The 14,544-nt window shown below is 46.0% G+C and overlaps 1 pseudogene; it reads left to right on the top strand.

Moving 5' to 3' along the window:
* The first annotated feature begins 1,859 nt into the window (after window positions 1-1,859).
* Window positions 1,860-10,134, top strand: LOC123129346 (uncharacterized; annotated as a pseudogene).
* The last annotated feature ends 4,410 nt before the right edge of the window (window positions 10,135-14,544 follow it).

Here is a 14,544-nt window from a genome sequence, read left to right as displayed (position 1 = left end):
TGCTCTAATACTTCACTTATATCTTTTAGAGCACGGTGGTGGATTTGTTTTATACAAACTATTGATCTCTCATGCTTCACTTAGAATATTTTGAGAGTCTTGATAGCATGGTAATTTTCTTAAAATCCTAATATGCTAGGTATTCAAGATTAGTAAAACTTTCTTAAGAGTGTTTTGAATACTAAGAGAAGTTTGATGCTTGATGATTGTTCTGAGATATGGAGGTAATAATATCAAAGTCGTGCTAGTTGAGTAGTTGTGAAATTGAGAAATACTTGTGTTGAAGTTTGCAAGTCCCGTAGCATGCACGTATGGTAAACATTTTGCAACAAATTTGAAACAGGAGGTGTTATTTGATTGTCTTCCTTATGAGTGGCGGTCGGGGACGAGCGATGGTCTTTTCCTACCAATCTATCCCCCTAGGAGCATGCGCGTAGTGCCGAGGTTTTTGATGACTTGTAGATTTTTTCAATAAGTATGTGAGTTCTTTATGACTAATGTTGAGTTCATGGATTATACGCACTCTCACCATTCCATCCTTGCTAGCCTCTTCGGTACTGTGCATTGCCCTTTCTCACATTGAGAGTTGGCGCAAACTTCGCCAGTGCATCCAAACCCCGTGATATGATACACTCTTTCACACATAAACCTCCTTATATCTTCCTCAAAACAGCCACCATACCTACCTATTATGGCATTTCCATAGCCATTTCGAGATATATTGACATGCAACTTTCCATCATTCTGTTCATCATGACACATTCATCATTGTCATATTGCTTAGCATGATCATGTAGTTGACATAGTATTTGTGGCAAAGCCACCGTTCATAATTCTTTCATACATGTCACTCTTGGTCCATTGCATATCCCGGTACACCGCCGGAGGCATTCATATAGATTCATCTTTTGTTCTAGTATCGAGTTGTAATCATTGAGTTGTAAATAAATAGAAGTGTGATGATCAACATTTTCTAGAGCATTGTCCCAAGTGAGGAATAAAAAAAGAGAAAGGCCTTAAAAAAGAAGAGAAAAGGCCCAAAAAAGAAAAAAGGAAAAAAACGAGAGAAAAAGAGAGAAGGGACAATGTTACTATCACTACAGGAAATAGGTAATTTTCCGTCTGTGGATCACAGACGGCAAAGACCTTAATCCAGACGGCAAAGATTTTGCCATCAGGAAGCACACGGCAAACTCAGACGGCAAAGGATAAGTCGGCAAATAATACTTTGTCGTCAGCTTTTTATCGGGAAGACGACAAAGATTTTGCCGTCAGCCAATCTCAGTAACAGACGGCAAAGAAACATCTTCGCCGTCAACCAAAACACAATCTTTGCCATCAGCCGAACTACTTTACAGACGACAAAATATTTTTTTAATTTAAAAAATTCACAGGACAACTAAACATCAAAACATTTTCCATGGCATTCTTTGTAGACCGATTTACACAACAAAATTATCATAAGGATTCACAGGACAGCTGACCATCAAAAATGCGCATCTACAACATTTTTTATAGATCAATTTATAGAACTCAACATCAACAATTTTCATAATCGATTTACACATCGATGCTACAGCGAAAGAGGGCTCGAGAACTCTGGCGTCCTACTGCAGACTGCACCGGGCGTGGACCAGCGCCCGTCGGCAGCCGCGCGGGCCATGGAGCTGCTCGGCATCCTACACCCGATGGGGGCGAGCGCAGAGACCCTCCGCATCCGGTGCTGCTCCCTGCGACGGCCGGTAGGGCGACCGGCGGCAGCGGCGGGAGGCGCGGGCGGAGGTGGGCTCCAGCGGGTACACGTGGGCGGAGGCGGGCGCTAGCTGGTCCCGCAGGCGGCTATGGGCTCCGGTAGGTAGATGCGGGCGGAGGCGTACTCCGTCGGAGACGCGGGAGGAGGTAGGGGCGCGCGGCAGCGTCCGTACGCGGGCGGAGGCGGGAGGCGCCCGGTGATGCTCGGATGCGGGTGGAGGCGGCGCCAGCCGGCCGCGCAGGCGGAGGTGGGCTCCAGCGGGAACACGCGGGCGGAGGTAGGAGGCAGGTGCTGGCCGGTCGCGCAGGCGGCTGTGAGCTCCGGTAGGTAGACGCAGGCCTGAGGCGTGCTCCGTCAGAGACGCGGGAGGAGGAAGGGGCGCGCGGAGGCGGCCGTACCCGGGCGGCGCTCGCCGTGAGAAAGAGGGACGGGTGGTCGTGGTGCATTGCGAGAGGGAGTGGGGTGGGCAGAGGATAAGACGTGGTGGAGTGAGTGGTGGGCCAGCCGGGGTGGGTTGTTTGCGCGTGGTGAGAGAGAGAGAGGCGGGTGTGGGCGCCGCGGATTGGTGCCATGTCATTGATCCGTGGGATCGATCCGTGGGCTGTGTTTTCTCTTTGCCGTCTCACATTTTTTCACAAACGGCAAAGAGCTCACTTTGCCGTCTGTAGATAAAAACACAGACGGCAAATTGTTTTGCCGTCTGTGTTTTTATCTACAGACGGCAAAGTGAGCTCTTTGCCGTCTGTAAAAAAAATGCAGACGGCAAAGATTCTTTGCCGTTTGTTTTTTTCTATAGACGGCAAAGTATGTCTTTGCCGTCAGCCCTTCTTTGTCATCAGCCGCTGTCGGCAAAATTTGTCTTTGCCGTCTACCCTGATGAAATGCTGACGGCAAAGACCAGTATTGACGGCAAATCTCCTGTTTCATGTAGTGTATCCTTTGCCACACTTGTGCTTCAAAGTAGCACCATGATCTTCATAGTAGAGAGTCACTCATGTTATCACTTTCAAATACTAGTGGGAATTTTTCATTATAAAACTTGGCTTGTATATTCCAACAATGGGCCTCCTCAAGTGCCCTAGGTCTTCGTGAGTAAGCAAGTTGGATGCACACCCACTAGTTTCTTTTGTTGAGCTTTCATACATTTATAGCTCTAGTGCATCCGTTGCATGGCAATCCCTACTCCTTGTATTAACATCAATCGGTGCGCATCCCCATAGCCCATTGATTAGCCTCGTTGATGTGAGACTTTCTCCTTTTTTGTCTTCTCCACATAACCCCCCTCATTATATTCTATTCCACCCATAGTGCTATGTCCATGGCTCGCGCTCATATATTGCGTGAAAGTTTATAGGTTTGAGATTACTAAAGTATGAAACAATTGCTTGGCTTGTCATCGGGGTTGTGCATGATGAGAGCATTCTTGTGTGACGAAAATGAAACATGACTAAACTATATGATTTTGTAGGGATGAACTTTCTTTGGCCATGTTATTTTGAGAAGCCATAATTGCTTAGTTAGTATGCTTGAAGTATTATCATTTTTATGTCAATATGAAATTTTATCTTGAATCTTTCGGATCTGAATATTCATACCACAATTAAGAAGAATTACATTAAAATTATGCCAAGTAGCACTCCGCATCAAAAATTCTGTTTTTATCATTTACCTACTCTAGGACGAGCAGGAATTAAGCTTGGGGATGCTTGATACGTCTCCAATGTATCTATAATTTGTGATTGCTCCATGCTATATTATCTACTGTTTTGGACATTATTGGGCTTTATTATCAACTTTTATATTATTTTTGGGACTAACCTATTAACCGGAAGCCCGGCCCAGAATTGTTGTTTTTTTCCTGTTTTAGGGTTTCGAAGAAAAGGAATATCAAACGGAGTCCAAACGGAATGAAACCTTCGGGAACGTGATTTTCTCAACAAACAAGACCCTCGAGACTTGGACCCTACGTAAAGAAACAAGAGAGTAGGCCACGAGGTAGGGGGGCGCGCCCACCCCCACCAGGCGTGCCCTCCACCCTCGTGGGCCCCCTGTTGCTCCACCGACGTACTCCTTCCTCCTATATATACCTACGTACCCCCAAACGATCAGATACGGAGCCAAAACTCTAATTCCACCAGCGCAACTTTCTGTATCCACGAGATCCCATCTTGGGGCCTGTTCCGGAGCTCCGCCGGAGGGGGCATCGATCACGGAGGGCTTCTATATCAACACCATAGCCTCTCCGATGAAGTGTGGGTAGTTTACCTCAGACCTCTGGGTCCATAGTTAGTAGCTAGATGGCTTCTTCTCTCTTTTTGGATCTCAATACAATGTTCTCGCCCTCTCTTGTGGAGATCTATTTGATGTAATCTTCTTTTTGCGTTGTGTTTGTTGAGACCGATGAATTGTTGGTTTATGATCAAGTCTATCTATGAATAATATTTGAATCTTCTCTAAATTCTTTTATGTATGATTGGTTATCTTTGCAAGTCTCTTCGAATTATCAGTTTGGTTTGGCCTACTAGATTGATCTTTCTTGCAATGGGAGAAGTGCTTAGCTTTGGGTTCAATCTTGCGATGTCCTTTCCTGGTGACAGTAAGGGCAGCCAGGCACGTATTGTATTGTTGCCATCGAGGATAACAAGATGGGGTTTTCTTCATATTGCATGAGTCTATCCCTCTACATCATGTCATCTTGCTTAAGGCGTTACTCTGTTTTTAACTTAATACTCTAGATGCATGCTGGATAGCGGTCGATGAGTGGAGTAATAGTAGTAGATGCAGGCAGGAGTCGGTCAACTTGTCTCGGACGTGATGCCTATATACATGATCATACCTAGATATTCTCATAACCATGCTCAATTCTGTCAATTGCTCATCAGTAATTTGTTCACCCATCGTAGAATACTTATGCTCTTGAGAGAAGCCACTAGTGAAACCTATGGCCCCCGGGTCTATCTTTATCATATTAATCTCCTACTACTTAGTTATTTACTTTGCTATTTACTTTGCCTTTATTTTACTTTGCATCTTTATCATAAAAATACCAAAAATATTATCTTATATATCTATCAGATCTCACTCTCATAAGTGGCCTTATAAGGATTGACAACCCCTACTTGCGTTGGTTGCGAGGATTTATTTGTTTTGTGCAGGTGCGAGGGACTCGCGCGTAGCCTCCTACTGGATTGATACCTTGGTTTTCAGAAACTGAGGGAGATACTTACGCTACTTTGCTGCATCATCCCTTCCTCTTCGGGGAAAACCAACGCATTGCTCAAGAGGTAGCACGCCCTCTGCCCCGACCACGCACGTCGACGCCCTCTGCCCCGCCCTTTGCCCCGTCCTTGCCAGCGCCGCCCTCTACCCCGACCTCGTCGTCGCCGCCCAGTGAGCCCTCCCGTCCCCCGCGCCGCCGCCCCTACCTCTCTGCTTGCCGCGCGCCACCATCGCCGCCCCGGCCTGCTCTGCTTGCCGCGCGGCGCCGCCGCCGCCCCAGCCCGCTCTGCTTGCCGCGCGCCACCGCCGCCCCGGCCTGTTCATTGATGTATATATATGGATGTTGTGTATATGTATATGCATATGTATGTGTGATCAATGGATACGTATGCATTGATGTATGATTTATTTTTGTTCATAGATTTTTTTATCAATTGATGTATATGTTCATATATATGTGCATTTTTAGACAAAAAAAAATTGCATATGTATGTTCATATATGTAAAAGTTACATTTTAGGTTAGTGGAGAGGAAAAAGGAAAATAAGGAAAAAGAAGAAAAGAGGAAGAAGGAAGAAGGAAGAAGAAGAAAAATAAGGAGAGGAAAAAGGAAAATAAGAAGAGGAGGAAGGAGAAGAAGAGAGGAAGAAGAGGAGAAAAAATAAGAAGAGGAAAAAGAAGAAAGAAAAAGAGGAGAAGAACAAGGAATAGAGGAGAAGAAGAAAAAAATAGAGTACTATTTTTTTTCTTCCTCTCCTCTATTCCTTCTTCTTCTCCTTTTCTTTTTCTTCTTCTCCTCTTTTTTTCATCTTCTTCCTCTACTTAATTTTTATCGGGAACGAGGGTGTCGAGGATCGCCAAGGGTTCGATGGTTAGGAACTAGGGTAGAGGGTCGAGGGTCGTCGAGGGGTCAAGGGTCGGGAACTAGGGTAGAGGGTCGAGGGTCACCGAGGGGTCGAGGTTCGCCGAGGGTTCGTGGGTCGCCGAGTGTTCGAGGGACGCAGAGGGTTCGAGGGTCGCCGAGGGTTCGAGGGTCGAGGGTTGTCGAGGGGTCAAGGGTCGGGGAATGCCGAGGGGTCGAGAGGTTGCCTTGAGTCAAAGTATTGAAGAAATCCATGGCTTCATCATTAGCCGGAAGTAACCGTGGCATGATGGTACGAAGTTCTCCAAAGTTATTTTGGAATGGAGTCCCGAATAGGATAATTCACCTTTTGGTACGAATTTCAGCAAAGGCCTTCCAAATAACGATATTCGGAAGGCTCTTGTCGAACTTTGTACCAAAAAGAGAATTATCCTATCCTCGACTCCATTCCAAAATAATTTTGGAGAGCTTCGTACCATCATGCGCCTGTTACTTTCGCCTAAGGATGAAGACATGGTTTTGTTGAATCCTTTGACACTAGACAAACGTGACATGAGGGGGTCGAGGGTCGGGAACTAGGGTAGAGGGTCGTGGATCACCGAGCGGTCGAGGGTCGTGAACTAGTATAGAGGGTCGAGGGTCGCCGAGCGGTCGAGGCTCGAGGGTCGTCCAGGGGTCGAGGGTCCATATTTATCAAGAATGCCCCCATTATGGATGTGCACAAGTTGATCCATTTTTTTCTGATCTCATCCATATATATATTCTTCTATATGTCACGTTGTCTATCAAAGTATTGCAGAAATCCATGGCTTCATCATTAGCTGGAAGTAAGAGGCGTATGATGCTACGAAGCTCTTCAAAGTTGTTTTGGAATAGAGTTCCTGATAGAATAATTCGCCTTTTGGTATGAATTTCAGCAAAGGCCTTCCAAATAGCGATATTCGGAAGGCTCTTGCTGAACTTTGTACCAAAAAGTGAATTACTCTATCGGGAACTCTGTTCCAAAACAACTTTGAAGAGCTTCGTACCATTATGCGCTTGTCATTTCTGGCTAATGATGAAGTCATGGTTTTCTTGAATGACACTAGACAACATGACATATAGAAGGTTAGATGATATTAGGAAAAATATGGACCATTTTCTGCACATCCAGAATGGCGCCATTTTGTTAAATCCCTTGTTGGCCCAGACGTCGGACAATCATGAGAGAGGCGGTCTGGCCCAAACCCTAGAAGCGTTGTCGAGGCCACCCAAATTTACCAAGTTAAAAGAGCGTTGTCGTCTAGGCCACTAATATGATTCCTTGTTGTGATTAGCTAGCTAGGTCTACATTTGCCATTAATATATCCATCTGTCATGTTTGTATATTAATTGTCATGTTGTAATATTTGCAGAAACTACGGAGCACCGAGACTTGGCAGCAGAACAGCTGTTGGTGGACATAATCCTCGTCGGAGGTGATGTCTTGTTGTATCTCAACGACACCGATGGTCTGCAAGGAGAGGGTGAAGCAAGCTCCGGTGATCGAACAATGGAGGAGGAAGGACATGATCATGATGGCTCCCGTGACCGAATGCCGTTGGAAGAAGGAGACCGTGATGACGGCCCCGGTGACCGAACGGAGTCCGGCCAGGTATATATATTAATTAAGCCTGTGCTGACTAGCTAATTGATGCATTCATTGTTTTGGTATGTACACATATTAACTCTCTTCTTTCTTCTTTTCTAGCCCTCCAGATCGAGCCAAACTTTGGTAACGAGACGAGGCCCGAAGAAAAAGTTGTGCCAGGATGAAAGGTTCACGATCACAGCAATCGCGGACGATGGCCAACCGATTGAACCCAACCAGACCAAGGAATCATTTTCTTCTTAGTGTGGGGTTCTTGTTAGGGACATGATCCCGATCAGCATCCACCAATGGTATAAGCCTAAGAACGAAGACCCTGAAGTGTCTTATGTCAACGATAGGCCGAAAGATGATCTTTGGACCGCGCTGAAGGCAAATTTCACCCTACCGCCAGAGGAGGATCCGGAGAAGCCAGTTATAGAGCCATTTGTCAAGGCTCATGCTCTTAAGAAGATGGCAAGTCTATTCAGGAGGTGGAAGAATGAGTTGAAATCAAAGTTTGTCGACGAAGAGAAGACTCCAGAATTCACCGGCCGATTTGAGAAGATAAGAGATCGCTGGCCCGCATTTGTGGCCCATAAGACATCGGACAAGAGTAAGAAGATGCCAGTGAAAAACAAGATAAATGCTGCAAAGAAGGAGCTTCATCATTGCATGGGGTCAGGTGGCTACCTCAAAGCTCGACTGTTGTGGGACAAGGCTAAGAATGACCTGCATGATAAAGGGGTCGAACCAGATACATTGAACTGGCCAGACCGTTCAAGGACATGGTTCTTCAGGGTTGGGGGAACCTTGGACCCTGAAATAGGGAAGTGCGTTTGAACGAACCAGCAACCAGAAATACCCGTCAAGAAGCTTCAGCAGTATATTGCCGCAACGCAGCAAGGGATGTTCGTTCCCGAAAGAGAGAACGACGAGCTCACACAGGCCCTCGGGAATCCTGAGCACCCTGGACGAACACGAGGCATGCCAGGCTCCGTTTCATGGAAGGTTGGGTTTCCCGGAGCAGGCGGTTACATAACTCGGGAGAGGAAGAGGAAAGTGGAGCAGACCGAACTGCAGGAGCTGAATGCAAGGGTACGAGCGCAAGAGGAACAAGCAGTTCATAGCCAGAGACCTGCCGGAGCTACCACAGAAGCTACCCCGCCATCTCAGCGGAGAAGCAGCATGGCTTCCACCGAGCTCCTTCAGCAGCCTGACTTCACGGCTCCTGCTAGCTACCCCGTGGATGCTATCACGGAGGCTCAAGATTGCCACCTTATGACGCAATGGCAGAACTTCAAAGTCAAGACGGCTGTCGGCTCTGTTGCAGCTCTTGAACCCAGCGCAACTTTTCACTACCTTCCGACTCGAGAAGGATATGCTGTTGTCATGGTGGATGAAACAACGGAGGGATTTGATAAGCTCGAGCTTGACCACCCTACTGGTTAAGGGGAGACTCGGCTGGGTCTTGCTCTGAAGACTCCATGTCTATGGCAGAAGGAGCTCATCAACCTTCTGAACTGGACGCCTCTACCTCCTCCTCCTCCTCCTCCTCCTGCGGCGAGTGATCAGGGCACTCCGCCTCCCTCTCCGGCTATTCCGGCGCGTGGCGGCACTCCGCCTCCTTCTCCTCCTCATCCGACACGTCCGAGCAGCTCGCCTCCTCCTCCGCCTCATCAGCAAGAGTGGAAGACAGCCGCCGCCGCTCCAGCTGCTCCGACGCATCGTAGCATGCCGCCTCCTTCTCCGCCTCGTAAGCAATGAAGGAAGACAGCCGCCGCCGCTTCGGCTGCTTCGGCTTCTAGCAGTACAGCCAGAGGCGGGAGGCAATATAGATTCGGTCCATCTCTCAAGCCTACAGAGAAGTCACCATACAAGATGACCGAGAAGGAAAACGCGGAGATCTGTCAAGCTCAAGTGAGGGATGTCTTTGAAATGCGAAGAGCTATGAGGCATCCACCTCCGGAGGAGAAGATAGATCCCGTGAAAGTTCAGCGCACTATCGATGCCCTGAAGCGACCACCACCATCTCCGTCGCAAACCAACTATGAGCGCATTATTTAAAGGTCATACATCAAAGCGGAGCGGTCGGGAAGTACTTGAAGTGATCGAAGGATAGCAGCACAAAGAAGTGGGAAAAAATTCCCCAGCTCGGCGAACAAGCGAACCAATCGTGCCCCCCACTCAAGGTGTCTAGCGATATCGTCGCTAATCTTCCAAGGATGGTGCCCGGTACCAATCCTGGAGATTACCTACCCGATGATGCACATTTTGGTACAATGGAGGTGGACGATTTCAAATACCAGTACAGGAAGCCTCTCATCAAACCTGGTCATCCGCCTCTAACAACGATGATGCGAAGATTCCATGAGTGGTACATGAAAACCTGCAGCGAGTCTGGGAAGGATACTTTGACGGTGAGAGTTAAAGAGGAGCACGACCTCGTTGGAATTGATCTATTGTCTGTTCCATTTGAGGAGTTCTTCCAGTTTTTCAATCAAAAGGCCCTCAATAAAATAATCATCACTTGCTACTGTCTGTAAGTACTACTTCTGTAATTAAGTCTCTATATATAGCTCAGCTCTTTCATTGCATGTATATATAATTATCCTCACTATATTATGCAGATTGAAGATCGTCGAATGCAGAAAGGCAAAAATCTATGATATTGGGTTCATTAACACAAATCTCATAGATGAATGGACGGTTAAATATGATGCCAAACAAACCGAGGCCAACTTGCTACGATCGTTACTTCAAAATCAAAACAAAGATAAAATACTCTTTCCTTACAACTTCAAGTGAGTGTTACTGTCTTGTGCATATTCGGTTTCCATTATTACTTGAGGTTATAGTAATGTAATTGATGAGTTATGCATGCGTGCGCAGCTTCCACTATATTCTCCGAGAGATTAAGCTTGAGCAGGGACTAGTAACCGTCTTAGACTCGAGACGAAAAAATCCCGAGGAGTATGCGGCCATGACTAAAATGCTCGAGAAGTAAGTTCAATCGATCATTATTGCACCATATCCGCATCCTTATTCATTTCCTGATATCAAGTAATTGTTTTGTTTGTCTCGCATGGTTTGGAAAGTATTCACCGCACAAGCTCTGGGACTGCCGGGGGAGCTGTGATTTACACACCCGAAAGTAAGTACTACAGTTCCGCGCATCTCCCGTTGATTCTAGCTACTTTCATCAATACCATTTATAATGCTTCATTATCAGTTTGATTGACCTATATTTCTCGTAAAGTGCTTGTTGTAGGAACCCCGAAATAATTACCGTGGATACTATGTTTGCAATTTTATCTACAACGCGACTTGCAAAAATAAGCGGGGCTACTCTAAAAGACAATTTGAAGTGCGTAAGCAATAATATTCACAATTTCACTTTATTACACCATCATTTGTGATGAGTTTCATTCATATATATGTATTGACCCCTTTCTTCAAATTAGACGTGGGAGATGCAGAATGAACTCCTACCACAAGATCGCATACGAGAAATTCAAGAGGAATTGGCGGAATTTTTTCTTGACCACATCATCAATAAAGCCGGAGAATACCATGTGGAACTTGAGTTCAGATGTTAGGGGACTGTTAGAGATCTTATATTGTATATATGTAGCCACTAGCGTCGGATAGATATACGAAAACTTGTTGTTCGACCAATCTCTCGGAGAAGGAGAGGTCGATCGCTTCTCTTTGTATATGTTCATGACGATCTTCTGTATTTAATGGTTTCCTTCATTTGTTACTAGCTAGTGTGTCGAGTCCTCTCTATACGTATAGTACGTAGCGTCGACCAAGCACGGAGATAAAAGAGGACACTTCTCTCTATTAGCTAGCTAACACAATATATGAAACCCCTAAATTAACCCTACAAAAACCCCAAAACCCCAACCCCCCCCCCCCCTTAAAAAGCAAAAACCCCATCCCCTGAACTAGTGACGCGTCGATGCCTTTTGGTCCCGCTTGGTGCTACCAAAAGGGACAAAAGGCCATCCTGCCTGGGCAAGCCACAGCTGCCACGTGGGGGCCCATCTATCCTGGTTCATAGCCGAACCGGGACTAAAGGTATTGGGCTTTAGTACCGACCCTTTAGTCCCGGTTCCCGAACCGGGACAAATGGGCCTTATGAATCGGGACAAATGGGCCTTTTTCTACTAGTGGGGGCTCCACGTGACCGCTGCGGGGCGCCCAGGCAGGAGGACCTTTAGTTCCGGTTGGTAACACCAATCGGGACCAAAAGGTATCCACGCGTCAGCAGCTGGCAGGAGCTGCGGTTTTTGTTTTTGTTTCTGAAGAGGGGGTTAAGGGATTTTGTAGGGTTAATTTAGGGGTTTCATATTGTGTTAGCTAGCTAATAGAGAGAAGTGACCTCTCTTTCTCCGTGCTTGGTCGACGCTAGCTACTACACATATAGAGAGAACTCGACGCGCTAGCTAGTAAGAAAATGAAGGAACCATTAATTACACAAGATCGTCATGAACATAAACAGAGAGAAGTGATCTCTCTTTCTATGAGAGATTGGTCAAGCAACAAGTTTTCGTATATCTATCCGATGCTACTACATATATACAATATAACATCTCTTACAATCCCTAACATCTAAAGTCTATAACAATTTCTAGATGGTATTCTCCCTTCTCATTGATCTCGTGGTCAATAAAGAATCCTGCCAATTCCTCTTAAATTGCTCGTATGCGATCATGTGGTAGGAGTTCATCCCGCATCTGCCATATCTAATTTGAGGAAGTGGGTCAACACACACACACACACACACACATATGAATGAATGAAACTCAACACAAATGATGGTAATAAAATAAAATTGTGAATATTATTGTTTACGTACTTCATATTGTTTTTCAGAGTAGCCTCGCTGAGAGGTCGCGTTGTAGATGAACTCGCAAACGTAGTATCCAGAAATATCATTCCTGACTTCCTGCCACAAACACTTTATGAGAAATAGAGTTCAATCAAACTGATAATCAAGCATGATAAATGGTATTGATGAAACTAGAATCAATGGGAGATGCGTGGAACTAGCTAGTACTACGTACTTTCGGGTGTGTAAATCGTAGCTCCCTCGACAGTCCTAGAACAATTCCAGTGAACTTTTTCCAAACCCTGCCAGACAAACAAAATAATTATTTGATATTAGGAAATGAACAAAGTTGCCAATATGGCGCGATAATGATCGATTGAACTTACTTTTGGAGCATTACAATCATGTCCGCGTAGTCCTGGGGATTTTTTCATCTTGAGTCTAAGACAAATACTACTCCCTGGTCAAGCTTAATCTTTAGCAGAATAAAGTGAAAACTGTGCACGCATGCATAACTCGTCAATTACTTACTATAGCCTCGAGTAAGTGAAACCGAATATGCACAAGACAGTAACACTCACTTGAAGATGTAAGGAAAGAGTATTTCCCCTTTGTTTTGACTTCTAAGTAAGGATTGTAGCAAGTTCTTCTCAGTATCTTTGACTCTCTTTTAACCGACCATTCATTTATGGTATGTGGGTTAATAAATCCAATGACATAGATTTGTGCTTTTTTGCATTCGACGATCTTCAATGTGCATAATATAGTGAGGATAATTATATATACATGCAATGAAATAGCTGAGTTATAGAGACTTAATTACAGAAGTAATACTTACAGACAATAGCAAGTCATGAGTTGTTTGTCGAGGGCCGCTTGATTGTATAACTTGAGTAACTCCACAAATTCGACATACATCACCTCAGTTCCAACGAGGCTGTGCTCCTCTTTAATTCCCAACATCAAAGTATCCTTACCAGACTCGCTGCAAGTTTTCGTGTACCATTCATGCAATTGTCGCATCATCAGGTTTGACGAGAGGCTTTCTATACTCGTATCCGAAGCGGGGTTGAGAGCCTGCATGCCGGGCGACGCGTGGCGGGAGCGCGCGGGACACGCGTCGGTGGCGCCTTCACTGCGCCACCTGTGAGGCATCAATATAGGCTGATCGGCTCGGCAGTGCGGCAGCCTTGGCATTGATTCTCACGGGAACCGAGGCGATGAGTACGACGAAGCGGTGTCTCGCTAACTCGGCGGGTCCATCCCGTTCGCGCCAAAACCGCGTTCCCCGGCGCCCCAGGCATCCCCAGCGCCCCAGCATGCCGGGTTTGGCCTGAGTTCGCCGGCGTCAGTTCCGGCCCAAACCAGTGAAAAACGGGCTTCAGGGGACGCGACTGGGCCGTTTTTTGAGCGCCCGCGACAAAAAAACGTCTGAGGGGGCCTGTCGGGGACGCGGCTGGAGATGTTCCAAGGATGTGGTATGCTGAATTAAGGTACCACAGAAGTGATAGTCTCTACAAATTTGGTCGGCCAATGGTTAAGCGCCATCTGGATGAATTTTTTCTCCCAGTTCAGTAGTGAAACATCTCAGTAGTGGCAAATTTCAGGTGATCCATGTACTGGACTTGTAGCGGCCCTTGAACACTAGCTGAATCTGTCGTTTGGTTCGTGCGTCTGGATACAGTGTGACACGTTGTGTCGGATGAAGGCGACGAATCGGCCTCAACGAGAACGAACCCAAGCATATGATCCGTCCATGGATCGGTGGGTGTTTTGTGTAAAAGTTTGGGACTGAACTGCGTGAAGCAAAAACTTTGAGCGATTGAGCTCCTGTGCCTGGTCCAGATGAATCTTTATCTTTATCTTTACCTAATATTAAAGGACGGAAGATTTCATAGTTCTTCATCCATCACCCCTTTACATCCATTAATTTTAAAGATTGACGGTTGAGATTTAAAGTATGTCTAAAGTTGATGAAAATTACCCACCAATGCCATCCATAAGTGAGAACAAAGAAGCCTGTCATAGTTTTCTCTCCTTCCCAGCCCGATTTTTCTCTTAGAAAACAGAACAATTCCTCATCACGTCAAAAAAAGAGATCAATTCGTCAAAAAAGAACAATATGTCCCTGGGTAAGAATCTCAACGAGATAAAAACAAAAGATCCCTAAAATCGTTGGCTGCTCAACTCTGTGCGGTGGCTCCGCCGGTCGCCGGTCGAAATCAAAATAATGCCGGCCACCACATCGACCGACGTCCTCTCCTTTT

The sequence above is a fragment of the Triticum aestivum genome, chromosome 6A, assembly GCF_018294505.1.
Source record: "Triticum aestivum cultivar Chinese Spring chromosome 6A, IWGSC CS RefSeq v2.1, whole genome shotgun sequence".
Taxonomy (NCBI): domain Eukaryota; kingdom Viridiplantae; phylum Streptophyta; class Magnoliopsida; order Poales; family Poaceae; genus Triticum; species Triticum aestivum.
This window is presented reverse-complemented; position numbering and strand designations above follow the sequence as displayed.